At 41.9% G+C, this 27,162-nt stretch overlaps 1 protein-coding gene across 1 annotated transcript in view; it reads right to left on the bottom strand.

Moving 5' to 3' along the window:
* PRICKLE1 (prickle planar cell polarity protein 1) overlaps positions 1 to 27,162 on the bottom strand; it is a 65,694-nt gene that overhangs the window by 16,372 nt on the left and 22,160 nt on the right. The window lies entirely within an intron of this gene.

Genomic DNA, 27,162 nt, shown 5'->3' with positions numbered 1-27,162 from the left:
GTCCCCGATCTCACCAACACTCTCCCTGACACCGAAGTGTTTGAGGGCGTACAGAGATAGTTGGCTGCACTGCTCTTTTTTCCCGGACTTTTCTGGCTCGAGTGCGGAAACTGTTATATTGTTCTGGGCAATGCACTTAAAGATTATCAGGCCAAAAACAACCATTGCGATCTTCCAGCCTGAACTCATGTGGTCATAAGATTTTCCTAAAATTATTGTCTGCATGAAGAAAACATTTGATTTTGATTTAAGAGTACCAGCAATGAAAAACCCGCCACAACTCCTGTTAAATCCGCTACAGCCCTTATTAAATTGTTTCAAGTAGTCAATTATTTTAAACAACTTTTTTTTTTTTTAATATCTCGGATTGCTGTGTTTCAGTGCTCAAACGCTGGATCCTGGATTGGATCATACACTTGAATGTTAGTTAGGCGAAAGAAACAGCTACCATAACTCCCCCTAGGCATCTGCAAATTGTGAAAGTCATTCCTTAACTATCTCTTTTGATTCAGGCTGCTTCCACAAGAACAAAAGTGTTGCTAAGATTTTTTTATTTTTATTTGTACACAACAAATACGACAGCACACATACTTGTTATCTGAAGCATAAACTGTGCTACAGAAGTTGCCCCCGCCAAAAAAAAAGCTAAAAAATGACAGGCACAAACTGACTTGCCCTTTAAGGCATGTTCCACATTCTTGACTGCGGCTGGGTAGAGCTGATCCTTCAAACAACCAGATGGTTCAAGGGACTTGTAATAGATATGGAACCTTTTGCCCTAAGGTATTAGCACAAATTTAGTCTAGGTAACAACTTACTTTTACTGCTGACCACGCCAGGGGTGTTCTTTGGCCTGTAAGAAATTCCCTAAGCATATCAGCATGGTTTCCCAGTTCCACAATTATCCACATCAGGGAACATCCCCTGAGATAACACTGTAATTGTTACCTTTGTTGGCAGTTACAGAGGAGAGACCAAGGAGCAGAGAAGGAATTAACCTCTTGTGCTTCAGAGGTGGCTTCTCCGGCTAGGACAGTGGCAGAACACCCACCTCTCAAGCCCGATTAGTTCTGTGGATAAACAGAGGAGGTCACCCTTTACATCATCACCCTTTAATGATCACCACCTCCACTCCAAGAGTTTTAATTAAGCATCATCTCACCTGTTCATTTAAAATAAGAAGTTGTGAGTCAGCTATGAAAGGTGAAAGCATGCAGTAAGGTGAATGGAAGCTAGAATAAAAAAAAAAAATCTATGAGTAATAATTCTTTCAGAGAAGTCAATGAGAAAACTATTTGAAATAAACCAGGTTTCATGTTTTGAAACAAAACAAACCAAGAAAGGTTTTGCATGTTTCTGACAGCACAGGAGGAGTCCACGGAGCAGGAATTACAACTGTTTCCCAAGGGCTTATGCACAAATCAAAGCCCATGCCTGACGCAGGCGGGTATGCCCTTCAGGAATTCTAGGGATGTCGACTCCACCATGTATGGTCCTGCCTGCAGGCTACAGCGCAGGGAGCTCTAGGATGCGTTTATAGCACCAAGGTCCTTTCCACCTTCAGTGGCCCCAGGTCTATGCCCTGAGGGAGCAAAGACACCAGAGCAAGGGAAGCAGTTCCACCACAGTCTGCGCTGATCTACCAGAAAACCCAACCCAGTGAAAAAATGCTGGTTTAGTTCCCTGGACCTGCCAGCGTTAGCACAAGGGAAAACCAGGACCACCTCCTGTGAGGCTGGACTGTCATGGAGCTGCAGGCTCAGCTGTCAGCTTCGCTCCCTCTCTCTTCTGGGGAAACTGGGAATCGTGGGCAAACATGCCCTTGCAAACACGAGGGCAGGAGGGGTCTTGCTCAGCTGTTGCATGAATGGCCTGATCTACAAGACCACTTTACATGATGCTCAAATTCAAGTGAAATTTAACTATGTTTACCTTGGTGTGTTCAGAAACCCCTGTAGAAATCCACCTGCATCTCTAGATACTTGAATGTCTTGTCAAACCTGGCCCTAGGCCTCCTCTCACAGATTCTTCATGAGTCTGGAAGTACACCTTCATAAGCGGGAATAGTTCGCACCATTTTACCTCTATATATGATCACCTGGAGACACTGGATGCTCCTGAAGTAAAGCTGAAACCTTGAAGGACCCTAACAGGCCTCCAGAGCAAGGCCACCCCTCTTTGTAGGGGCCATTCTATGCCTACAGCCGTAGCTGAAACCTCCTTGTGCTCTCCCTGTTCAACATCGCTTCCTCCTGCCCACCCAAACCGTGGAGTTTGGCACCAACAGCGGATCACCACGTCCTGCTGGGAGTACAAGCTACAAGAGGCAGACTGGTACTGTTACTGGTGTAATGGGGCCCTTCTGGGCCGATGACTGGCGTCTTCCTGTTTTTTCTTTTTCGAGACTGCAAAGAAAGGGTACAGAGGCAGCACCACATGCGTTCTGATGCCTCCAGAGTCTTAATTTTTGCTAATTCTTAAATAACATTTAAGTAACATGTAAAAATGCAGGGAAAACCAGCTCTGTAAGAAGACAGGCAGGTAAAAGACAAGAGACGATATGCAACAGAAAGGGGGAGATACGGGGATTAAAAGGAAGCGTGCTTGTGAAATGCAACAAGTTAAAAAATAAGGAAAAGACAACAATGCCCCAAACAACTTTAGAAAGTAAATGAAAACATCCCACGGAAATATTAACATCAGATAACAAATCAGGAGATGATCAAGTGGCACTAGACAAATACACAAATAAATAAAAGAAATGCTCATTTGTATTTTCAGCCACCAAACAATGGCACAGGGAGCTGCCGAGGCACCCAGCAAGCAGGGAAACATCGCCTGAATGGCTTGCTACGGAGAGCTGCACCAGCTACCACTGGTCTGAGGACTGGCCGGCATCTGCTACTGCATGTTGGGAATGCACGTCTAAAGGAGGTTTATTTTATTTCCTTTTCTTAGTGCTCTCTCAGTTGAGGACCAACACACCTTTTAAAACCATGATCCCACTTTGCTTCAGCAGCAAAGAATTAAAGTTTCATTAAAATGCCCTTCCTTGTTGGATCGGGCTAGGACTTGCTCCTGAACCAACAGGTCTGTTGCCATATCTGGAAACTCTTAACCCCACAGGCTTTTCTGAAGACAGTAATCTTGATTTTATCATAATTGGCTCCGCGCAGCCTACAGTCACACGGGGCAGGGGTAACCGCCCGGCTGCCCACAGTACAGCCGCAACCACCGGCGGACAGGTGTGAGCGGGGCTCCCCTACCCACATCGACACCCTGGGTTAATTAGCGCCCTGTTTCCCAGGCTGCACAAGGCACAACAAAGCTCCTTGCAACAACATGCGCCCGCAACGCTTTGCCTGGTAGCAGAGGCTGACGCAGGGTGGAATCGCTGCCTGGGTTTTTAATAACACCCCAGCGCAAACACCATTATGCAACGGGGAAGGTGTTGCAGAGCCAGTGCTAATGCGCTGTTTGCTTATTGAGGGACTTTTCAGCCAAGTATTGTGCCAAAGCCTGTGCGGATGATGAATGATGGCACTCTTATCTGTGTCAGGCTCCATTCTCAGGCTTTGCCTCTGAAGAACTCCGCGCAATTTATCTAAACTGGTTTGGAAATTGATTTAGATTAAAATAGGAAATGGTGCAAACTCCGTGTGGTTCTTCCACTATGACCAACGCGCATACACACACACGAAGGCAGACTCACCCCAGGAGCGGGGCATCCATGTAAAGAAATAAATATTTAAACTAGTATTTAAACAAATATTTGAACTAGTATTTAAAAACAAATTCCAAACCCTTCATGAGTACAGTTTTGTTGCACGAGTAACGCTCCGGTTACACTCAGTCTGCCCTGTCGCTGGTGATGCTTCTCAACAGCCCAAACTTCGGAAAAAACCAGGTGATTGAGTTTAGGCGAAGGCAAAGTTTGACATGGAGGATTACTACTGCTGCTGTGGCATTATATCCAGAGAAAATAAAATGCAGTTTAAGCTAAAGATGAGATCTGCAAACATTTTTGATAACCTCCTCTTGCTTAAAATTGGCAGGGAGAGGGAAATCTAGCAGTCACTGAAACAGGTAACTAGCGGAGCGTTGCGTTGTCATTTTCTACAAGCCATACTCACCGCACACTACAAATACAGGGGAGAGAACAATGTTTAGATTAACTATTAGTTTATTTTACCAAATTAATCTCACAGGCCATCCTCTAGGCAGACAGTGATGCAAGGAGCACATAAAAAATGTCAGGTGGATAACAACATGCATTACAACTTTATTAGCTTTCTTCAGTACAGCAGCTGCAAGACAGAAAGAGAGACTACCAGATTGATGAGGCGTCACCAAAAAAAGATAAGTGTTTCAGTCTTTTGCATAGAAAGGTCAACGGCTAAATAATTATCCCAGCCAGGTAAGCCTGGGAACAGTCCTCTCACTTCTTGCTCAGCAAACATAAAACTCTGTCTCAAAGCTGGGCAGGCTTCTACCCCAACAGAGGTTCATTGCGCTTCCATATTTGTTCAGTTCATGCCCTCTGCCACTCCTGCTACTGTAGCTTGCTTGATTTTTATAAGGTTTCCTATTCTTCATGCCTAAGAAGGTTTGCCATGGGCTAAGCAGCGTCCAAATGACACCCTGACTCCAGACATTAAGGCATGGTTCTACAATGAGTTTCCATGCTTTAACTTGGCGCTGCCTTAAAACAGAAATGATACTCCAATCTCCTCCTTTCCCCTTCTTGTTCTCCCCCACCCTGAAAAAAAAAAAAGAGGGAAAAAAAGAGAGAGGAATAAGAGAAAGTCCCCCATCTAACTGAAGTTCCTTCTATGAAAGCCATGAAGGTTTCCTCCTCACTCCCATGTCTGTCTTGAATGTGTTAATCCATAAACTGTCATCTTGCTAAAAAATTCCCGCTGTCTTGTTTCCCAGTGGAAGTGCTGTAATGTAACCGATTTCTCCAAACTGGGCACCAAACCAGCCTCCATTTACATGCCTGGCCAAGTAACAGTCAACGTGAAGGGGGTTTTGCCCTTAGTACAAACTTCACTTTACTAACATATGACCAAATAAGATGTGGGGTAAACATGCAGGGTTTATGCTTGCTGTCTCTTTTCCTAGGAGGGTTGTGATTCAGCACTTTTTCTGGGAGACTCATACAGGCTTTCCACTTAACAGAGAGAGGAATGACGATCTGAGAGGTTACATACTTTTTTTTTTTCTCCTTTGGCTTCTTTTCTTTTTTTTTTTTTTTTTCCCCTCTGAGTATGATTAGTTCTTCTCTGCTGGTTTAGCTCCCAGAACTGGTTTAGTGCAGGATGAGGTGAGCGCAATTGTCAGCATTCGGGAGGGGACAGGAGGAAAGCCCAGAGGGAGGGTCCCAACTCCTGGTCAGTAGCTAGCTATTATAACTACACCAATACATCAAAGCCACATCAAAAGGCAGACAGCGAAGATGGCTTCACCAGCACTTATCGCAGTTGCCTGCCAAGTGCCCTTTGGATTATGGACGAACAGGTATGAACCGAGGAGAAAGATTAGTCAAGAAGTGCTAGATCAGTAAAAAACCCAGACCTAGCAGAGTCACAGTCCAAAGGCATTTGAAAGAGTCAAATTTCTCCTCCAAGTATTCCCTTCACCACAGAGCTAGATGTTTACGATGAGGTGGTTGGAGACCTAAAAGTGCTCCTCTCCTTCTCCCTATCTCCACTGCACTTGAAGTTGAAGGCCAAGCAGACAGGCAGTGTCTGTTCAAGATGCGAGTTATGCCTGGTTTTCAGCAGGAAAATCACGAGGAACTCAGTTAAACAAATATTCAGATAGAAATCAAGTTAATTATGTTCCCTAGCTAGCAGTCATTACTCTTTTCACACCAACTAGCAAGATATTAAATGGTAAACTGATTTTACCTTGTTGTGGTTAAGTCCCCTAAATATCAAGCTTTGCCTCATCACCCACATGACATTACTATAGACAAGTCTGGAGCCTCCAATACACAGGTATTTCCTTAACTGTATTTAAAGACATGTCTGCAGACTCTTAAGAATATATAAGCATATTTTCAGAGTACAAGACTTCAGATTATTCATAGTAATGAAAATCTTGTATGAAGCACACAGTACAAATGAAGACTGTTTAAGAACACTCCACTGGTACCCTTGACATGACTGACCTTTGTACAAGCATCCATTTATCCTTAAGTTCTTATGGTACTTTCAGCTGCTGAAACAGCAACTGCTTGACAATACCTGACACCTGATACTCAGCTGGCAGTCTCTGAGCTTTAAGCTACACACCCACCCGGGCTTGCCAGCATGTCCCAGCTTTTCTCACCAGCTTGCTCAGGAGGATGCATTCCTCTGGATGCGTAGCCTTGAAGTAATAATGCCTAACTTTGAAAGGGTACCAGAATTTAATGGAAGTGAACAAGTGCTAATGCAAGCTATGGCCATCGACAACGCATGCTTGTAGAATAGACGATATATCCCCCCCACTATTTTTCAGAATATATGTACATTCAGCCACTCTGAAGTGAAGCATTTCACTGTTGCTATGAGTTCCAACATCAGAAGTTAAGGGAATCTGCTCAAGGGTCAGGCCACTTTCACAAAGATAGTTCAAGATTAATTTCTGCAATTTTGCAGTTTCTAAGGAAGAGGTTCAATCATTTTCAGGATGAGACAGCAGAGAAACATGCAACCGTTCCACTACGTAATGCTTTAGTACCTTTTAAACAGGTTTTGAAAGCAAATACTTGAGATAGCAATGTGAACTCAAGGCAAAACCCTAAATTTCGACAGATCAGGTTTTATAAGTAAAACCTGTGAATATCAGAGCTGCTTGATATGACTTCAGATACGTCTGACAGGTGATTTGTCAAGACATGGCATTTTTACAGGTCTGAGAAATGGCAATGGTCATATACAAAGTCTATAAAAAGTCCCGAGTATGTTCATGTATATTTAGTGCTACTTTGAGTTTTTGACAATTTAGTACCTTTAAACTTGCATATTTTCCTGACTTGCTTTCTTGTGTACAACGATTATTGCTGAGACAAGATTAACTCTCAGACAATTAGTAAGCAGAGGAAAGATGAGAATAAATGTTTCACAACAGCCATATACACATGACTCTCCAGCTTGATGTAATCTTTGGATTTTTGTGTTACATACACATCCCTCCCTCCTCAGTCATCATCTGCTTTCTCTTCAGTGGTACTCCTTCATAATTCTCCTTCCCTGATACGCAGAAGTAATGAGTCAGTGATAATTCAGTGATAATTACATTGTTTTTGTAAATGCAATCTATTGACAGCTGGCCTGGACTCTACTTCCAACACCACAGCAAGAACTCCAGTCTTCTGAAGGTACTCTGAACTTTACACTGGGCAAGTTTTAAAGCAAAAAACCCTTTTTCAAACAAAGGGCAGGGTGGGTATTTGGGCAAGAATCACTTTTTATGTTTGGGCAATTGGCTTTCATCAGCAGATATCTATCCCACACACCTCCAGACTGGTGGAAGCTCCGTTCACAGAGAGAGGACCATAACAGATTACTAATGAGCACACCAAAGAAAAAAAAGGGATAAAAGGTTTAAAAATACAATCTAGTTAAACTAGCGACAGTTTCATTAAGAAGACTTCAGTTACAGAATGGAGAACCCTGACCTGGCTTTGACCACTGCCACTGCTTTCTCAGCCAACCTGGTGACATTACGCTGTTGGATTAGAAAGTCCTTCCTCAATCAATTCTTGGCATGCTGATCAGATAATATCTAAAATTTAGCAAGACTTAGTTACCATGCAAAGGTCCAGAGAGGTGCCTGCTCAGTGGGAGTGAAACCAGGTCTCACAGGATTTTATGTAGCTAGTTTGCACCACATTAAGCTACAGAAAATACCAAACGGCCATACCAACCCTGACTGGGCTCTGTGTCGGGACCACAGAGCCTGAAATGTTACTCAGCTTCTTCTTGTAAATGAGATTAAGGCTGGATTTACTTCTTCACTACACATCACACTGGGAAGATTGCTGGTAGAGAAATTTGCCTAGCCAAAACAAAACCACCTTGTAGCGTAGGATCAGAAACGTGCACTTGACAGTGTCTGAAGTACTCAAGTAGACGATCCCTTGTTAAAATTGCAGCTAGATCAACTCCTGCTTCATACCAATAGACTACATCACCATAACTGGTTGATTCTTCAAGACGTAAATGATCAATTGGTGCCAGCTGTGCCACCGGGATGACACACCTGCAAGAGGGACAACAGACTTCATGAATGAGGAAGAGGAAGAATGCTTGGGGGAAATGGAAGAGGGTGGCTAGTACTCTACAGCCTAGATGCTAAAATAAGATCCTCATACCTAATTATGATCTTATTAACCATCTGCCACAACTGCATTGGACAGGCTGCCTCCTTTTGATTTCTCTGATCTACTGTAGCGCTAACGTAAAAAGGTAAAAAAACCAAATCAATACGCTGATCCTCCCAGGAGTGGATTTTCAATAGAGATCTGCTACCACACCGCGAAAATGATGGAGGTAAGTTTAGGAGGTGCAATTATTTGGAGCTTTTCCCCATTAAGCCTCGTAACTCTCTCAATGAGAATTTAAGAGCATACATACTTCAACTTCTGTGTGAGGTTAATAACTTCACAAGAGACAAACAGGGAACAAGCCATTCACATTTTGTACTATCAACAAATAAATGCTGGAGAGCAAGTTTTTGGATCCAGCTATTACCTCTAATTACACCTATCTCTATGAATAAATGAAAACTAGTTTGCATTTTTTCCCTGATCATTAGCCTCATTTACATAAGCGTTATGAGGCCAGTTCTTTATCCATTAGCGTGAATTAAGCGATACCCTGCCGGGCGCAGGACTGTTCAGACATGCTGACTGCAGAGCAGCTGCTCTCCTCCTTTGGTATTGAATGTTGATTAGCATCATAGCACATGACACACTGCAGGGCATATCGTGTGTCACACTACGGCACACAACATTTAATGAGAACCCAAAGCAAATCCCATCGTTTAGAAAGCCAGTCTCTGCTCTGAACAGCAGGGCAATAATTAAGCACATGGTCTGTCTTGGGAAAGACTGAATCCCTCCAACAGTGGGCATGCGTTTTTTGGGACAACACTGGCTACCTGAGGCAGAGCTGTACGTTTTCTTAGTTATTTTAAGCAGTAGCAAGTGTACCCACTGCCTAATAATCAAATCTGGTCACGTTTTCCAGCAAGACACTTGTACATTACCTTTTCAACTCCGATCTATGAGACAGAATGAAGCTTCTGTGTCGTTAGACCTATGCAGAACATTTAAAGAAAGACACGGCAGCTATGAAAACAGAGTACACAATACAAACACAACTCCTCGAATATGGATCAAGGGTTAGTATCAACCTTCCTGTGACTACTAACAGACCTCCAGCAGAACCTTTACATTCTTTGTCAGCTTTCCTCCTCTGAAAGATGGGTTGACACCAGCTTGTCTTGCAAAGGCTCATTACTTATTTGAACGTTACTTTGATAATATTGTATAATTTTATTATCAACATTTCACTACTTTGACACTACTAAACAGAGGCAAAGAAAAACTCTTCACAACAGTGGAGAAATTAATGTCACACCGTTCAAATTTATGGAGAAACTCTGGTTGTTTTACAAGAACGATAACGTGTTTTGCTCTGCACAGCATTCTCTTGCTCCTAGGCACTGATGCAAGCAAAACACAAGAATCCCTCTGGGAGAGTGCGCCAAGTTCAGTCACCAGAGTTATCTAATTACCGTCATAGTTGTACATCTGTTTCAAAGAGCAGAGCTAGAACCCTCGTATGAGAGGTGTTAGAAGAAATTAGACACCATTAATCAGAAGAATGATGAAGAAGCATAAAACAACCTACTGCTTTTTCTGTGCTGTTCACAATACAGTCACTTTGTAGGAGAATATCACAGCATTAATGACAAGGGGCCAAAAAGTTTTACATCTACAGCTCAGTCCATGGAAACAGCTAAGAAAGGATACATTACCTCTGTATTTTAAAAGATAAAGGAAAAAAATAATCACAAAAGGTCTCCAAATTGTCTTTCAATTCACGCTCTCTTCTCCTCCCACAACTCCAGGGCACACAGACATTTTTCAGATTTGGCGGAGAGAAGCCACTTCAGAGGCTAGGCTTTGTATTAAAAGAGGTCTTGTCTTCTAAACTGATAATAGACATAGAGATCTTTATAAACTAGGTTTCTGGTTTTGATGGCATCATGACCTTAGTGAGACTCTCTGCTAGAATGCTTCAGTAAAGAGTTAGAGACGATGCTACCTCTGCAAGAGTATTGCAAGGCAGCGGTGCCCGACTTTTTTTCTGGACAGACCACTGATCTCAGTTCAGTCTCAGAAAGGGTTACCCGCCATCGTACCTCCTCATCCCAGCTCTTCTTTTTACATGCTAGATGAACTTCTCACATACTTTGTATGCGTAATAATCTAACTGCATATTTATCTTGTAGGTGCAGAATGGTGCTCTGGGGACCCCTGGCTCGCTGTCCCCTTGGAGATAGGCAGTCACCAGCAAGGAAGCAAGCCCTCAGGAGCAGACTGAATGGACAGCTGTGGTGTGTGGATCACACTGAGCACTTTTGCCAGAGGACAGTGCTGAGAGCCTTCAGCCCCCAGCCCAGGGGGCACTTGAGAGCACTCATGTTGGAGCATGGGTTGGAAGGACCAGCAAGACATAAGCCACAAGCCTTCGGTGCAGCTGCAGCCTGCACAGTGCCAAATATAGCCAGTCACACCGGCCCAGAGGCACTTAAGAGTACTTCAGTCCTCCTTTAACGGAAGGACGCTGCAGCGTCTCTGCACTAGTAAATAAAACAGGGCCAGGGCACAAGCTCAAGCAGTAGCCTGCAGTCACCTACACCATTTCACTGATGGTACACTCCATGGTGTGGTTTTGAGTAACTGGACACAGTGTTTGGGATATAGAAAAGGCCACGGACCGTCCCTACCAGGTAGAAAAGAGTTGGGTTTGCGTTTCTTCACCCTCCCTTGAGTCCTTGAGCTCTAGCTCAAAGAGGCTCTAAACCACCCAGCCCATGCTTTCAGGTAGCACCCCAATGCATGTAACACACGCTCTCAGCTCTCTCATGAGTATTTTCAGAGACATTGAATGGAGAAAAAGACAATGCACCAAAGAGTAATGCCTCTACAAAGGTCAGGGGGGCACGCAGTGCCGTGCAACTATGAGCAAGGGCTACACAACATGGATTTGGGCAGTCTGGCACCTGGTCTCAGACAGATTGTAGTCTTGGGATTCTGAGAAGTCTTCCACTAACTTCAACACATTTAAAACGTGGAATAGCGCAATAACTGCTGCCTTCCCTCAAGTTTTAGGCTTACATAAGTTTCCTTATAAAACAAAATTTTGGAACTATGTTTTACTCCAACCTGAGTGCTGGAAGTAGTTACAAACTTCAGTGCAAAACATCTATGTTATAAACTACTTTTAAAAGCTCTTCCATCCTTTGAAAACTTTTTGACAGAATCCAATTTTGAATAAAAATAGCTTTTAGCTACAAATGCAGAAAGACCACTGTTACAAGACTGAAAAAAAAATAATGAAATTGAGTGATTTGAAACTACTTTTTGGAGTAAGGATGATTTTTTTTAATGCATCTTACACTCATAAATGAACTCTAGTTTAGAGTAAATGCAAAGAAGCAAAGAGACTTTCAATGTCATTCAGACAGACATTAATTTCAGAGGATACTGCTGTTTTCAATCATGTTTAACAGTGTTAATTTTTTCTCATTATCAGCAAAACAAAATAAGTACATGTTGAGGATAAGGAAACAGCTTTGTTTATCTTCAAAATCATGTGCTCACCAGAACTAAAGCATGTACTTGCCATATGTCAGCCCCTGCCCCCCTTCTTTAAAATACAATTTCATTAATATAGCACAGTGGTGCTATACCGTTAGCAAGGAATAGAGCACATTTTGAAGAGCAATTAAGTGGGATAAAACTACTTGTAGACAAAGGTTTTCCACTGTAGTAGTGTCTTAGGGAGACCAAAGGGGAAACCTGACACGAAGGAATGTCAGCCTGAACTTGATGAATTTGTATCTCAGAGCAACGTGTTCCGACTATTCCCCCATCCCACCCCCAGCAATGGCAACAGCTTCCCATGTCACTTTGCAATATCCTTCCTTACAGTTTCCTTTTGTTCTATAGGTCGCCCATGATACGGATCTGTTTGGATCAATATATTTAATAGAGCCATATCTTCTGTTATTGTCTCAAACTTTGAAACTCAAACCATCTGTGTTCGATGCGTAGGCTGCCAGAGACGGCTGCTTTGCCAAACGGATTGCGCAGGCTGAATCTGCAACATCCCGGTCCAGAACATGCAAAGCCGACTCAAATACTCCCACGGACGACAGCAGCCTTTCCACAGCACCCACTGCGGTTTCCTGGGGTGGTCAAACTGGAGATATCAATAGTTCAGTACAGGCACACAACAAAGCTCAAAACCAGGTCAAGTCTGAATTTTAGTTTCCTTTTCTTTGCTTTTTTGGTACTGGGATTTGAAACAAGAAATCTAATGGCTCAGTTTTATGGCTTAGAAAGAAAAGCCCTACTTTAAATGAAAACAGATTCTCACTGGCACAGAAGAAACCCAGCGCTTAACAGTGCTTTGCTTGCAAACATTGTTATGTTGTTGAGACAAATGTTATCATTTCAGAGACAAATGTATCTATGATGTTTAATGTAGAAGATGGCATTTATTTCTATAGCGAAATGAAAAAAGTTTGTGAAATATATTTCCTAATTTTTTTTTTTTTTTTTAAAGGTAACAGTGAAAAAGCTTTGTATCTGTCCAATAAAGATGCTAAGACTATCCTCACAATTGCTTTCCCTTGGGAGTTAGGATGCTCAGCAAGTTCGGCTCTTAAATCAACATATGCTTGTTATTTAAGTTATATTGTCATTGCTTCCTTTCTGTTTCGTGAGAGCGCTGGCACGGCTATTCCTTCCAAGCCTGGAAGCAGCGTCTTTAAAGTGTGAATATTACATTACCCACACACCTACCAGAACTAGAGAGAAAACTCTTTTGCTGCACAGAAAGACTGACAACTCTAAACATGCTACAATAAAAAGCAAGACCTGATAAAAATTCCATTACTTGCTTATCTGGAGGGATTCTTCCCAGTTCAAAGGGTCAATTTCCCAGCAGGGCACCGGTGCTTATCAGCTAGCTCTGCTGAGCCTTTCAATTGTAAAGAGAAGTGTTGCCTCCAACTGGCATGACAATGGCACTATTAAACAGGCACTTCAAAGATATAGATGTTGTAAATGCTTTGATTTTGCCAAGTTCTCTATGGCATCACTACCCAACAGACTTTTTTCACGCAGAGGTCACAGTCTTCACTAGGCAAATGAAAGCAGGTAATAAAATAAGTCGCGTGAAATGCAGCATATCCATCACGTGCCTCTGCTCCCAAAGCAGGTCCCCACATTTTCCTAGGTACAGAGAAACCCGTACCTGACCAAGAGAGAAATGAGGCTGCTATAGTATGAAGTTCAATTAAGCTGCAGCAGGGAGACGGTGCCAGTAGGACTTGCTTATATCCCACAAACCTGCAACCCTCCTTCCTGCAGGAGAAAACATGCGGACATCAGTATTACTGAGGAGAACTTGCAGGAGTGGACATTTGGAAAAGCAGATCTATTGATTAGCTGCTTGTCTGACACACCAGCCTGGATTAATTTTAAGTTGGCTGCAGAGGCAGGAGAGCCAGTACTCTCTTGGAGGATTAAAGAGACCACGGGGTTTGTTCGTTATCTCGCTTTATGGAATGAAGGTGAGGAGACTGGGCAGTCAGCATGGACCGACTGGTCATTCTCCAGTTATCACAGGATCATGTGATATAGATCACACATGTTAAGGTGCACACGTGGTCATCCAACATCTGCCAGTTTGCATCAGCACTGGATACAAGAACCTTTATCTAGATGTTAGATGACTAGCCTCAGACCTTTCCCAGCATTTGATCTGTGACCTTTCCTCGCACATAAACCATGTGTTTTAAGTAAAACTCTCCTGCCCTGAGAGCAAGAAGTTTGCATGTCATTCATCTTTTAAAATTCCTTTTCACTTAGCTCTCTCCCCACTTTCTTTGGAGCAAAGTCCCAGAGTCCCAGCCTTGTTTTTTCAGGCCAACCATCTGCTTGGATGGAGCAGCATCCTTTGGAAAGAGCTCTGCGATCTCTTTCAAAGGTCTGCAGTGCAGTTCCCTTGACTTGTTAGCTTGTAACCCTTGGGAAACTGGTAACAAGATGTGCCAGAAAAGATTGCAACAGCAAGAAGCTTAATTTTCACATGAATGAGGACACGACAGGAAGCTTTTCAACCTCAAACATTTCCTGTCTGATCAACTGGCCACAGTTTACACATAGGAGTAAACATGTGACCCGCAGCAAACCAAGGCCATCTACTCTAAAACATGTCTGTTGAAAGCACAAACAGACTATAATTAAATTAAGTTTTAATTCTAGAAAGCAGTTTAATCTCAGATAGGGGTTAGATTCAATCTTCACTGAAGGAATTACCCTTTTTCTAGTTACTCTAGTTGCCTTCAGAAGGGAAAAGAAACTTTTACTTGGACCTTCCTTGCTCAGTTTATGCAGGTATGGTTAAGAATGGCAAGGGATGCAAGTGAAAGCTATTGTATTATAGCACCCCAGCAAGTTACCCCATACCAGCAGAGCCCCTCATACTTCCCATCTGTCCCAGCAGCAAAGCTGTAAGAGCAGTTTACACCAACACAAGACACCTTGCAGAGGCTGCAGTTCCCTTGGCTTGGCCCATAGGCACAAGTATTCCCCAGTGCGTGCCCGTAACGCAAGGCATATTGCAGTTTTAATAAAACTGACCAGGGCAAAATAAAACCCTATTCTCCACTGCTGACAGGCTGATGTGGATATGACACGCAAGTTATAAACAGTTTTGTCTTAGGGCTTTATTCCATCTCGGCTAATGTACATTTATATACCCTCTTCTTTCCATGCCTCCAGCAGCAAAGTAGTACAGCTTGCGGTTGTGACTTGCACACACATGGTCTCTCATCCTCTCTTTTGTCTTCTCCCTTCTACTGCATTATCTTTCAATTAGTCACAGGAGTACAGCAAAACACACAGTTCTCTGATCTCTCAGATGATCTTTTATCCGTAAACATGAGTACCTGCCTTCTCTCTAGGAGAAGCAATCTTTCCAGAAAGAACATGCTCTTTCATAGAATAAAGATGACAAAATTGGAGGAATTAGGTACGAGAGGTTTTAAATATTTATGCTAGCCAACCCCTAATGAAAACACTGGCCTTGTTTCCATCACATATATTCAGAAAGGACTCTCAAAGCTTAAAGGCAAGAGGTTGTGTGTAAGTCTACCAGGTGAGTACTGGCATGCCTACATAACCAGCATGTACAGCAGCAGTCCCTCCTCTAGAGCTGCCCAGTTTCTTTAGCCCTCAGCATTTGCGTGTCGGGGCAACCTGTGCAGGTAAGTCTTTGTGCCTCTGTAAACATGTTGGTTTAGGTGTACACACGTTGAAATAGAAAGCATTTCAATACCAAGCCACGTACCTTGGCCCCATCAGCTGTACTACCCCAGCCACCCACTACAGTGTTCTGCCAGAGCAAGCTCTAAACCCGTGCCCAAGGAAGGGTTTATTACTCCAGCGGTTGTCAGGGACCACCCATCCATTTCCCTCCATTAGCAATTGGATGGAACATATTAATGAAATAACTAGAAATAATTTTAAGCCAGTATTACTGAAAAATGATCCTCAGGGATCTAACAACGTTTAGTAGGCTTTACAGGAAGAAATAAATTATTGTTAAGACTTCAAGTTTAGTGAGTACCACATACAATCCAGAGCGATGAGTTTCCACCTATATTGCACACACCTGCTTAAAACAAGTCATTTACAGGGCATTGAATCATCACATCATTGTGCACTGGTTTTGGCAAGTTTTATAACAGAAAACTATGGGACAGCAGGCTAAGATGCATGTGTAATTTTTAACTCAAGGAGAGCAGTTAATTTAATGCCACTCAATGCAGGTCAATGCAGGGACCTGACTGACAAATCAGCACTATTGTGAAAAGCTTAGCTGAGATCTCATCGGGTAATATCTAGATGGCTCTCCTGGACAACACTGCTTTAACTGCAGTGCAACCTGTCATTTTGTAACTTTACTTGAGGAAAAAGAAACAAAACACTGAAATAAGATTTTGCACTGTTTAACTTATCCTGAAACATCTCTCTATCAGACCAAGATACATGAATAAGTATTTATTAAAAATACCACATGCCTAACTTTATAGTGTAACATATAAGCAAGCCAGGATAGTCCTGGAAACCAAACAAAGCAAGATTCGGTATGTAAAGGTTTAGCAGAAACTGATGGATTAAGTTTTCTAAAATAGTTCCTACTGATCTAGAAGAGCTGATTTTTTCATTAATGTCATTATCTTAAGTTAGTCCATCATCACTCATTTGGGTTTTCTCATGTTGCTCATCAACTTCTAAGCATGCCTCCTGAAGAAAGTGTCTTGCTGGAAAAGTTCATTTCATGGTGTTAGTAAGAAGAAAGTTTTACATCCTCCTTCCCAGTTTAAGGTTCGGAGTTGCCCAGTTCTTTCCTGGGAGAGTGCTTCAAAGTGGAAGACCAGGCTAGTCCATCCAAAAGTCTGGAGGGTTCAAAACTTAGATGTGACTCCAAATGGAGTCAGTGAAGAACATAAAGCATTAGGCAAGCAACATACCCTTTGCCATATAAGCTGCTGGGCTCCTTGCCAGTCATAGCTCAAGAACCAGTACTTGAAATGGTAAGATACAGAGTCTCAGATACAAGAGATGGTAAGATACAACTGTCTCAGACCGGACCCCTGAGCGCACGCATCTGCAACGATGTGCATGCCTACACCAAGCAACAGATCAGAAGCAGAGATTCATGAGCTAGTGGAGACTCAGGCTCATAAATCCACATGATGCAGTGCAGCTGGATATTCAGCTTGGGCCAGCAACGATATAGCTGTATTTACATAGCTCTTGTGCTGCTGAACTTGAATTCTCTATCGCATTCGCCCACAGCTTCTGCTTCCAAGAAAGTGCAGCCAAACTGGGAACACTGGGAACACACATCTGGGGTCTAGAAATGCTCCAAGTCAAAGCTGACAGAATGAATCACCGTCTTCCTGCCAGCTAAAGGATGGAAGAGATTTAACAACCAACCTCCTTCCCTATCCCCACCCCCCCCTTCCTAAGGAGCAGCTGTGATACCCAGGAGCAGAAGGGGGGATTCAGGTGAGCAGGAGAGCTAATGCAGACAGTCTGGATCTGGAAACAGATGCTCACCGATGAAAAGAGACACCAAAGCAAAAAGAAAATGTTAGAAGTGCAAAACTGTTTAACAGTAAACCTCAAATAGGACTTCAGTCCTTGACAAAAATCAGAGTAAACTTGGAAAAGATTGTTGCTTTCAGTTAAACCTTTGAATATCGGTGAGACTATGACAAACAGCACTGATCTACCGAATGGCCTAAAAATGATACTGAAGCTTTATTTTAATGATGTCCAATGGGATAAATAAGCAGCACAGTCAGCGCTGGCAGCGTTGGGAAAAAAGCCAACACCGATGCAGAAGACTGAGCTGGGACTCAGAAATTGGGAGGCAAGCTTCTCCGGGAGGCCTGTAGCCCTAGGCCGAAGGGAAGGGAAGGGAAACACAATACAACTTCCATTAAGCTACATAAATCACTGGAACTACTTACAAGGAGTGAAGAGTACTGGGAAGAGAGGTCTGACCATGCACTGGAGGCCGTGTGAGACTGCTTTCCCTTCCCTTCCCTCCTCTTTCATATTAAAAAGTTAATATTGAAGCAATACAACCACATTTTATTTGCTTTGCCCACTTGAGTGTTCTCCTTTTGAGCAAGGAGGGCAGGAGGCAGAGAAACACCACCATGCTGTCCTCCCACTTCTGCCCCCCATACTCTGCTGTGCTGGTCTGGAGGACCCTGGTCCCTCAGGCTCCAGCAGTGTCAGGAGATCCCAGGGCAGGGCAGAGGCACAGCAGGAGCGGGCTCACTAACAGCACCTGCACTTCGAGGGGCTGCCCTTGCAGTGGAGACACCACTGGGGCAGAGCCACCTTCCCACAAAAGGCAGAGCTTTCAGAACAGCAAGCCAGAAAGCTGTGGTACACTGCGGTTTGAGAGGACAGGCTTCTCCATGGAGAACGTACTCTGCTTTACATGCAGCCTAGCACCTCCTGCTCGCTCCTCTACACAGGAATTAGGGATGCCTAGCACCACCACAGGGTTTTGCATGAGATTTCTTTCTGCTAAAGACCTAATGGGGCTTTAGCTCTTAACTATTTTGTGATGGCAACGATTTCGCTGGCAGCCTGCCTGGCAAAAGGAGAACCTGCCCCACCATCGGGCTCACTATTCAGAGTGACACATACAGGCGTTCCGATTTCTCTCCCCAAGGCCATCTCAGTTTTTACAACTTCACTGCATTACTGATCCAGACATACTCCCCCTCTTTCACTTGAAAAGACGTAAAATGAAGTAATCTCAACACTGTGGTTACTATTCTCAGGACAGGACTCAAAAGTGCAGGGAGAGAAAGACCTTGAGCCAGGACAACATGGAAGCAGAGCACAGAGACTGTGAGCTACAACAAAGACAGGCTCGGCTGCATGCTGTCGCTATACACATATACCAGATATACACTACATGTGTGCATAAGTATGTATACACACACAAAGGCAAGATTATATGCAGGCAAGATGATTCCAGAGCACTTAAGGATACAACAGTAGACAGGCTGAGACAAGTAAGTAATAATACAATTTAAAAGAGCAAGCTGATAGCTAAAAGATGCAAAGTGGCTTATTCTAGGAAGTACCTTCATCTATTTTATGGTGGAATAATTCATTTTGTATTCAGCAACATTTGTTTCTGGAGTAACTCAGGCAAGCAGGCTTCAGATAACTTTCTTGATTATTTGTGTAGATACAAGATGAGTTTGACCTGAAATAAGCTAACTTGAAATCCCAGCCAAGCTTAACAAGCCTTAAACTGTTGGGTTTGGTTTTTTTTCTTTATTCTATTCTATGGCTAGAGCCTAAATAGCTATAGTTTGTGTAAAGCCATGGCTGCTTTTCTTACAGGGCTAACCCAGCAGCCAGGTGACACAGGTCTTCCAGCCACCTGATTTGCTGCGCTCCAGAGCTCTGAGCCAGAGGTGGACTGTTGAAGGAGAAGCAAATCCTCTTCCACTTGGACCAAGAACCATCCACAGAACTAACATTTCATAAAGCTTCACCAACAAAGATGAAAAAGGTTAACCTCTCCCATTGCCCGCCCCAAAACCAGGCTTACTGTGTGCAGACTCACACTCATTCTGGCGAGCGGCACGAAGATCTGTTTTGTTTCCAGGACAACTCTCCCAGTCAGTGGAACGCCTGAATGCAAGCACATATCTGTGACCACATTTCGCTTCACTAGGGCAAACAAATCATGGATATTCCTCTCCCCAGCAAGAGAGAGATTTCTGGAGCTCATCTTTGGAGCTTTGTCTGTGCTGCATTTCCAGTGTATAGCATTAAGCACATATGAATTAAATTGTCAAGCAAGACTACCTCCCCTACCTCTCCAAAAAAGCCCTCAAGAAATCCTGCATCTCAAACCACATCCTTATTAAAAAAATTAATAAGTAAATAGTCAGAAGGGCGTGTGCAAGCCACTAAACCGAAATTCCTAAACCCTAATCCTTTCCAACAATAAAACTTTCTGCTTCTGCCAAACCACTTGGTCCATCTGTTTCACTTTCTTTACTGTAAAAAGGAGAATGCGGCTTCCTCCAATACACAAAAACAGTCTGTGGACTTGACGTTTATGGTGTCCTTTTCCGAGTAAGCTTTTCTTATTTTCAAATCATTTTCATACTGAAGCTTCAGGTCTTGTCTAGCTCAGGTTGTACAAGCACTAGTTCTTGTGCCATTGTCACAGGATTATCTGCTTTTTGTTGTTGTTGACAAAACAGCTGGAAAGAAAATAGGTTTTGATTTTTTTAGATGTTTGGATTTTCTTGATGGCTGAAGGATGGAGAAGAAAGCATCTTCCCACATAAAAGGCCACTGGTCTGTTGAAAAGTCTAAATTCTGAAGAACGAGAAAAGCAGTTCAGCCAAACTGCTTCCAGGTTTCAGCATTTCATTTGAAAGATCAACCTCTTTCCTGAGAATTCAGAACTTGGAGAAAGTTAAGTATGTATTTACTCTAATGTCTTCACATCATGAAGAAAACCCTAATTTATTAAAAAGAGAATTTATTTTTAGTTAAAGAACTAATTACTACCTTTTAATACTTCAGGGATGTAAAATTTTGAAGAAATTCCCTTTCTTGTCCTGTACCTTGGTAAACCTTCAAAAAACACAAGCCGTGGAGAACCTAACGACCAGTCCATCAAGATCTAGGTAACTAATCCAACACCCCTGTACCTAAGGCAAGAAACAATTATTTAAAGAACATATGCCACTTAACTGCAACCATTTTTAGGCCTCCTACTTGGAGGTATGAAGCAAAGGTGGCTTGAGAGCAACTTCAAAAATGTCTTCTGCAGGCTACCTTTAGAGGAATTGTTCCTGTGGGTGGATATATGTAAATAAGAGTTCCTGCTCCTCAGGGTTTCATATGGAAACATTTACTAAGTTACACCAGCATAAATGGCTGTAAAATCTCAGAACAAACCTTCTCCTTCAACATTAGATACTTCACCTCAGATTTTATTTGTAATTAAAATTTTCCACAGGAAATAATAACCATAGCCTTAATTAGGTAATTAAACCTGTTCTTGAAGACTTATGTAATGCAAGAGAACAATCATGCAGATGGAAAAGTTTAAACCTCCTAATTATATGCATGCACAAGGTACAAGAAAAAGCTTCTTTCTTAAATCTCTTGTTTTAACTTTGGCAAAATTACATGTTCAACAACCCGCTGTTGTGCGTCTCAAGTGAAGGGCTTACTAATACAAACCTTCTATATCAGTGCTGCACTAAAAGCCACACTTATTAATTCTCATAGAGTTAGAAGACTCAGAAGAAGTAAATCAAAGATTCACAAAAAGCTTAAGTCGGCTTTGTAGATCCTCTTGTGCTTAGATGTGCCAAGAGTTCAGAATACCTTATCTTTACATGATTGTAGATGTTCCTTCCCCACCTGCCTGTCCCACCCTTCCCTAAGATGAGTGGTAATAAGGATGTCTCAGCTGCTCATGAGGCAGCTGTTAAATCGTCCTACTTCAGAGCTATAAAAAGTACAAGGATTAAAGAGGGTGGGGAAAAAAAATCAAGTACAATTATTTTTCTTAGTAGATAAGTGTTTGTACAGTTGCAAATGAGCTCGGAAAATTTAAGACAAGGATTTGCCCTGTACTGAAGCCTTACTGATATTAAAGGGATTTTAAAACGGGTGCTTTTCATCCTCTTTTGCAACTTGTTGCTCAAAATATGCGCAGCCCAAGTTGGGATCTGCATCTCAAAATTAACTCTCCTATGATCAGTCCATGGTTTCATGAACATCTGAAAAAGAATAATTACAGTTATATTTATTTATATAGGAATGCACTTCCGTAAAACATTTATATTAGTTTACACCAGTGCCTCCAGTAAACAGCCAGTGACGTTTTACATCAAGTCAGCCAGTTCTCAAAAGCTGTTTAAATAGTCCTGTCTTGCCTTACAGAACCTGGACAACAGAAAGTAAGAAAACATTGGTCTTCCACACAGCTCCCTCTACTGATTAGATCTTCATATTTTGTCACATTGCAAAACATTTATAGAAGATCATTCAGCCATACAAATTTTGTAAGAGGTCAGAAATACTTGAGTCTTACTATATAAATATTTAAGTATCAAGTCCCAGGGGAAGAAAAAAAAAAAAGGAAAAAAGAAAAAAAGATTCAAACAAGTCAGCCTTGTATGCCCAAAAGCCACTCGGTTCCATGAAACCCTTAGGTAAAAATACCCAACTAAATTCATGTGTCTCACAACTGAAACAAAACGAACCATACTGAAGCCTCATGGAAAAGTCTAGCTTTTCAGAAGCTGGGACAATAATAATGTCAAACTTACTCATATTTACTAGTCAGGGTTTCCCAGAAGCATTGAATAATTCGAGATTTTTATCTCAAGATCACATAAGCATCTTATTATCAAGAAAAATGTAAACCATCTTGTCTATAAAAGAAACAGCAAATAAAAAAAAAAAAAGGAAAACCAAGCAACTTCTAGAAGTCCTAAATTGAGTACTGTCCCCGGAGAACAGATGCCATATTTATTGCAACTTTAAAATGCTTATGTTTTTGTTTTCTCTTTTCAGCAGAAATTTGTCTGAGTTTAAATGTATAGTTTTCATTTATGAATTGAAGGCTGATCTCTCAGCATTAAACACTGATGAAAATTTCACCAAATATTAAGAACTTGAAAAAAAATACGCATTTGCCATTTTAAGACAATCTTACAACAATACTCTCAAACACATCATGTGGCATTTTTGTGCCTGGAACTTAAGAATCCTGACAAAGACTTCACTTGAAGCCTTAGGGGCTGGAAATTGCAGTTTCCTCCTTTTTCAGTAATGTTTGCTTATGCGAAGTCTTAGCAACATTTGTTACCAGTAAAGAGTACAACTAGACAGAAATCTTCTAGTTAGAGACACCCATATTTGGTGAATACTTTATATATCTATCAATGTGGGTCTAAAGTAAGCAAGTCATCTGCAATGCAACAGAGAACACAAGAACAGTAAGAAGTTTTATACTAGTGAAATTACCTGGTTTTAATTTGATTTTAGAGAAAAGTAACAGTTAATAACCTACTGCCCATCAGAAACACAGTACGGTTTTCTTTGACCTAAGAAGCTACAACCGTAGACAAGATACCTAGTAGTTACTTCACCTGACGCAGTCAGCAAGGGCTCACTTGTGCACATTTAGATGACATAAGAGTATGGTGGTGTAAGAACTGTGATCATCAGTGTCTGTATTAATACTTCAAAATTACAATTCACGGTCAGGTTGTATCTGTTCTTTCAGCTGAGTCCTTTAAATATAAAACCTGCATACGACTAACACTTCCTTAATGGCATAGTTCACTCTGTGCAGCACACAAGACTCTCAACATGTGCTGTCCTCACTTTTTGCAGCATATTAGACAGTGGTCAACAACTGCTCTTTGAAGATGGGTCTTCCCAAGTATTTGTCTTACCTCTTCAAGTTAGTAAAAAAGTCTGTTTACTCCTGCCTTTTGGGTCCCCCAGTCTTGTACTGGGCCACTAAGTACCAAAGAGTGGATCAGTAGCCCTCCTTTCTCTCTTCCTGTGAGTGACATGGATTGAAATATCAGTGGCTTAACAGCATGAGACCACTCAGCATGTACCATCATTATTTTATTTTAAGATCAGTGGAAGTAGCTACTAGGTGTAACGACACTTGTAGAGAAATACGAAAAACATGCTTCGCAGCTGCTTGTGTTTCAGCCCAAAGACTGTGTTTCCAGCATCAAGACCACCCTGCGAGTGCTTACCTGGCTTTTGTAGCCAGGTTCTGGTTACTGCAAGGCCTTTATCTTGGCCTCCACAAACAGATCTCCAATTACAGGCAAGCATGTCTGTATGCATCCATTTTTCTTACTGTAATTCTCTTCAGAATTCCTTCCCATTCAAGCTTTTCCCTACAGATATCCTGAAATTCATGAGAGATGCATAAAAATACCAGTTTTAAACATACTTCTCTCAAGGAATACCAATTATGTCTAGCTTCAGAAATGTTGATGTCCTTTGGGAATGGCTAGACAGAGCCATCTCCTGGCTAGACAGTAAACAGAACTTCTGTAAATATACACACCTTAGTGTCTGCAAACAAGCTCTTCAACCATTGCAAGAGAAATCTTTTGTGCAGATTCAAGGGTCGGGTAGCCCTCACATCTGCATACTATAGTTCCTCAAAACAATCAATTAGTAACTACATGGATGATGGAGAACAACCCATCCTGTTTGCTACTAGGTTTTCGGAGAGTATAGACATGAAGATAATGGCAACTCTGTAATAAAAACCCCAAGTCCTAAACCTCTCCTGCCGGCTTGAGAAACGCTGGCAGAGCAGTGAAGCTTTATCCATTTGTCTTTAACAGAAGCCCCAAAAGAACATTCAGGGTCCAGGAGACAAATCGCACACAAACCTAGTCAGTGCTATGAAGCACCCCACCCTGCAACCCTGTAACCCTGTCTGATTAATTAATTACAGGATAATTAAACTCAGGTACCTTGACTTTTCACGATCAATTGGTAAAAACAAATAATAGATATGTTTTGGGGATCCTGTTCAGGATATGCAATTAAGTTAACATGATGAGTTTAACCCTATTTAAATTTCTAAATATCTCATGTTGTGGCTTTACTTTTAAAAAAGTCATAGAAATAATAGTTTCCTTAGAGAGCATTCAGTCTTCTGCTTCAGTAGCTTTCAAAGCTGCAATTACTGCTTCTTAGACAGAAGTCACTATTAGAACTCTTTCTAAAACCACTTCTCTGCACTAGATATCTACAACCCATACACGAGAGTTATTTTCCTGTGTCTACTGGCCCGGAAGAATGACGTGAGCATGGCAAACAGGCCTTTTTCAGTACTTAAGCATATGTCTAGATTCCTCGTTAAACCAACACTCAGGACAGCTAACAGATGTGAGAGGTTACAGATAAATAAGTAGATTTTGTTCAATTAACCATCTTCCTTAGTTTTTCTCCCTCCTAAAAGAAGGTATTTCCATCCCTTCTGAATGGTTGCAAACATTGACCCACTTGTAAACATAAACAGTACAAACACTACACACGCATTAGGGCAGGTAGGGAAAGATGCCACAATCACTAAGCTGAAGCCCAGCAGCATCATGAAATATATTGGAATAAAGAACTTGCCATAGCAGTGAGAGCAGTCTGTCATCGGTATCTTCTCCAGATTGTGAGTGCAAGCAGTAAGCAACTGCAGCCCTTTGAATCAGACTTTATTTTATATTGCACTATGTAAGCCCTTACCTCAGAGGGACTAGAGGCTCTAGTTTTAACTACAGCTGATCAACTATCCTTCTGTTCCCTTCTTAGAGGCAGATGAGGCTCAGAAGTCTCTTAAAATACACTCTTCAGCCACTACTGGCATGATCTACTATCCACATTATCACTTTCAAAAGATTTGTGGTTTTGCCCCTTGAAATGAAAAGTCAGCCTTCTCTGCGAAATCCTCACGAGTCGACCTTGATACATAAGCTCTTTCAATGTTCTGAGGAAGTGTCAAAACATGGAGTTTCCAAAGTCTTGGTTTTCCTGCGTACCATCATTTGTATGATGGCAGGAGCAGGCAAAGCAGGTACCAACAGGAGTGGCTAGTGGCCCTGCGCCAGCCTGGGTGCTGTTTCAAAGTGGATCACATATACCAGGATTCAGGCATCTCGGGCAAGAGCAGTGCGTGACCGAGGCCAACAAAGTGAAGCAGAGCACTTTGGTCCTGCGCGAAGGCTGCCCTCCCCTCCTACACGGGTGCACAAGCAACAGCTCAGTCATTGGAAGCATTTCACGTAGGCAGTCTGGCAAGTCACAGATGTCACTTCTAAGTAACACAGACATTATTCATAGCCAGTCACTGCTTGCTATCTACAGATAACTGATTGCATTCAGACCAGATTGGAAACAAGGTTGGTTAAAAAAAAAAAAAAAAAAAAAAAAAGAAAAAAGAGCCAGACAATCTGTTCTCTCAGTGCTCCGGCCATTCCTGCATGCAGAAACTGGGAAAGACTTGGACAGCCGGGACCCACGCTTTAGCACAATAGCTGCTCAAAGTCAAGAATACAGCAAGATAATGCATTACTAGCCAAGCACAGTAGAAACCTCAGCCACTAGAGTTTGAGTCTGCTTTTTACTACAGCTGAAGAATCTGACAACTTTATTTTCCAGTCCTTATCTGCTCTGCATTCGTGTAATCACTTTTTTTAAGCATCCGTATTTTCTGCACACAGTATAACACTAGAAAAGATCATGTAACAGCTCAACTGACCACGTGAAGATGCGTGGCCTGTTCTGCATTTTTTAGTTGAATAAATCTTGTGCGTTTTTTTTTTTTTCTTAAGATTTGTATTTACAAGAGTACACAGAAAATTTAAACACAGTAAGAACATCACGGATTGCTGGCAATGCAGAGTTTATACATCAGCTCATCATTACTTAACTATAGGTATTCACCTCAAATGAACTGATTTCTACACCTATTATATTTTTGGCTTCTTTGCTAAAGCATGGTGTGGCCTACTTATTACACAGCTGCAATCAACTTCTCCCTTCCCTAAGAGCAGGATATAATGAAATAACAATTTTTGGCAAGTACTTCGTAGCCACAACTTGCCTAGATCAAGTTTAATCTCTGTTTAGTTCAAAAAGTTATGAAGTTTGCTATCACCAGTTTTCGGGACTCATGATAACACACTGCAATCAAGAAGTTTGCTCGCTGAAAGAATAACAGATATTTTAAAAATGTAGTTGTGTTCACAGTATTTAAAAACACATTGAACTTACTGTATGATTTTTTTGAAAACTTAACCTTTAGATCACAAAGCTGAACTACTACCAAATGTTTTATGCAGATGTCTATAAAAATATAAATCCATGTCAGAGCACCATCCTTTAAATAAGTCAGTTAACCTGACTACTCTATAACACTTCCCTTCCTCGTGGAACTCATCTCTGTCAATACCAAAATCCAGTACTTAGTAAAGCTGAATGAAGCAGCAACACACAATTTGTCACTGCACTTCTCTACAAGCCCTCAGATGTAGGATCTCTGAAATCCTCATTAAGAGCAGAGTAGTGGACAGACAGTATGAATGCATTAAAGGTTTTTTTTAAGGCTTCTTGTTTTTCTGCTTTTGTACACCTGATGTATACAAGAAGCTGTTTATAAACACCAGACCTGAGTTTGCGTTTGTGGGTACAACACAGATCAAGCGATCAAACTAAAGACAGAACACACAGGAGATGTT

The sequence above is a fragment of the Rissa tridactyla genome, chromosome 1 (genome assembly GCF_028500815.1).
Source record: "Rissa tridactyla isolate bRisTri1 chromosome 1, bRisTri1.patW.cur.20221130, whole genome shotgun sequence".
In the NCBI taxonomy this organism is placed as follows: Eukaryota; Metazoa; Chordata; class Aves; order Charadriiformes; family Laridae; genus Rissa; species Rissa tridactyla.
Note: the sequence above shows the minus strand (reverse complement) of the source record. Positions and strands in the feature narration are given on the sequence as shown.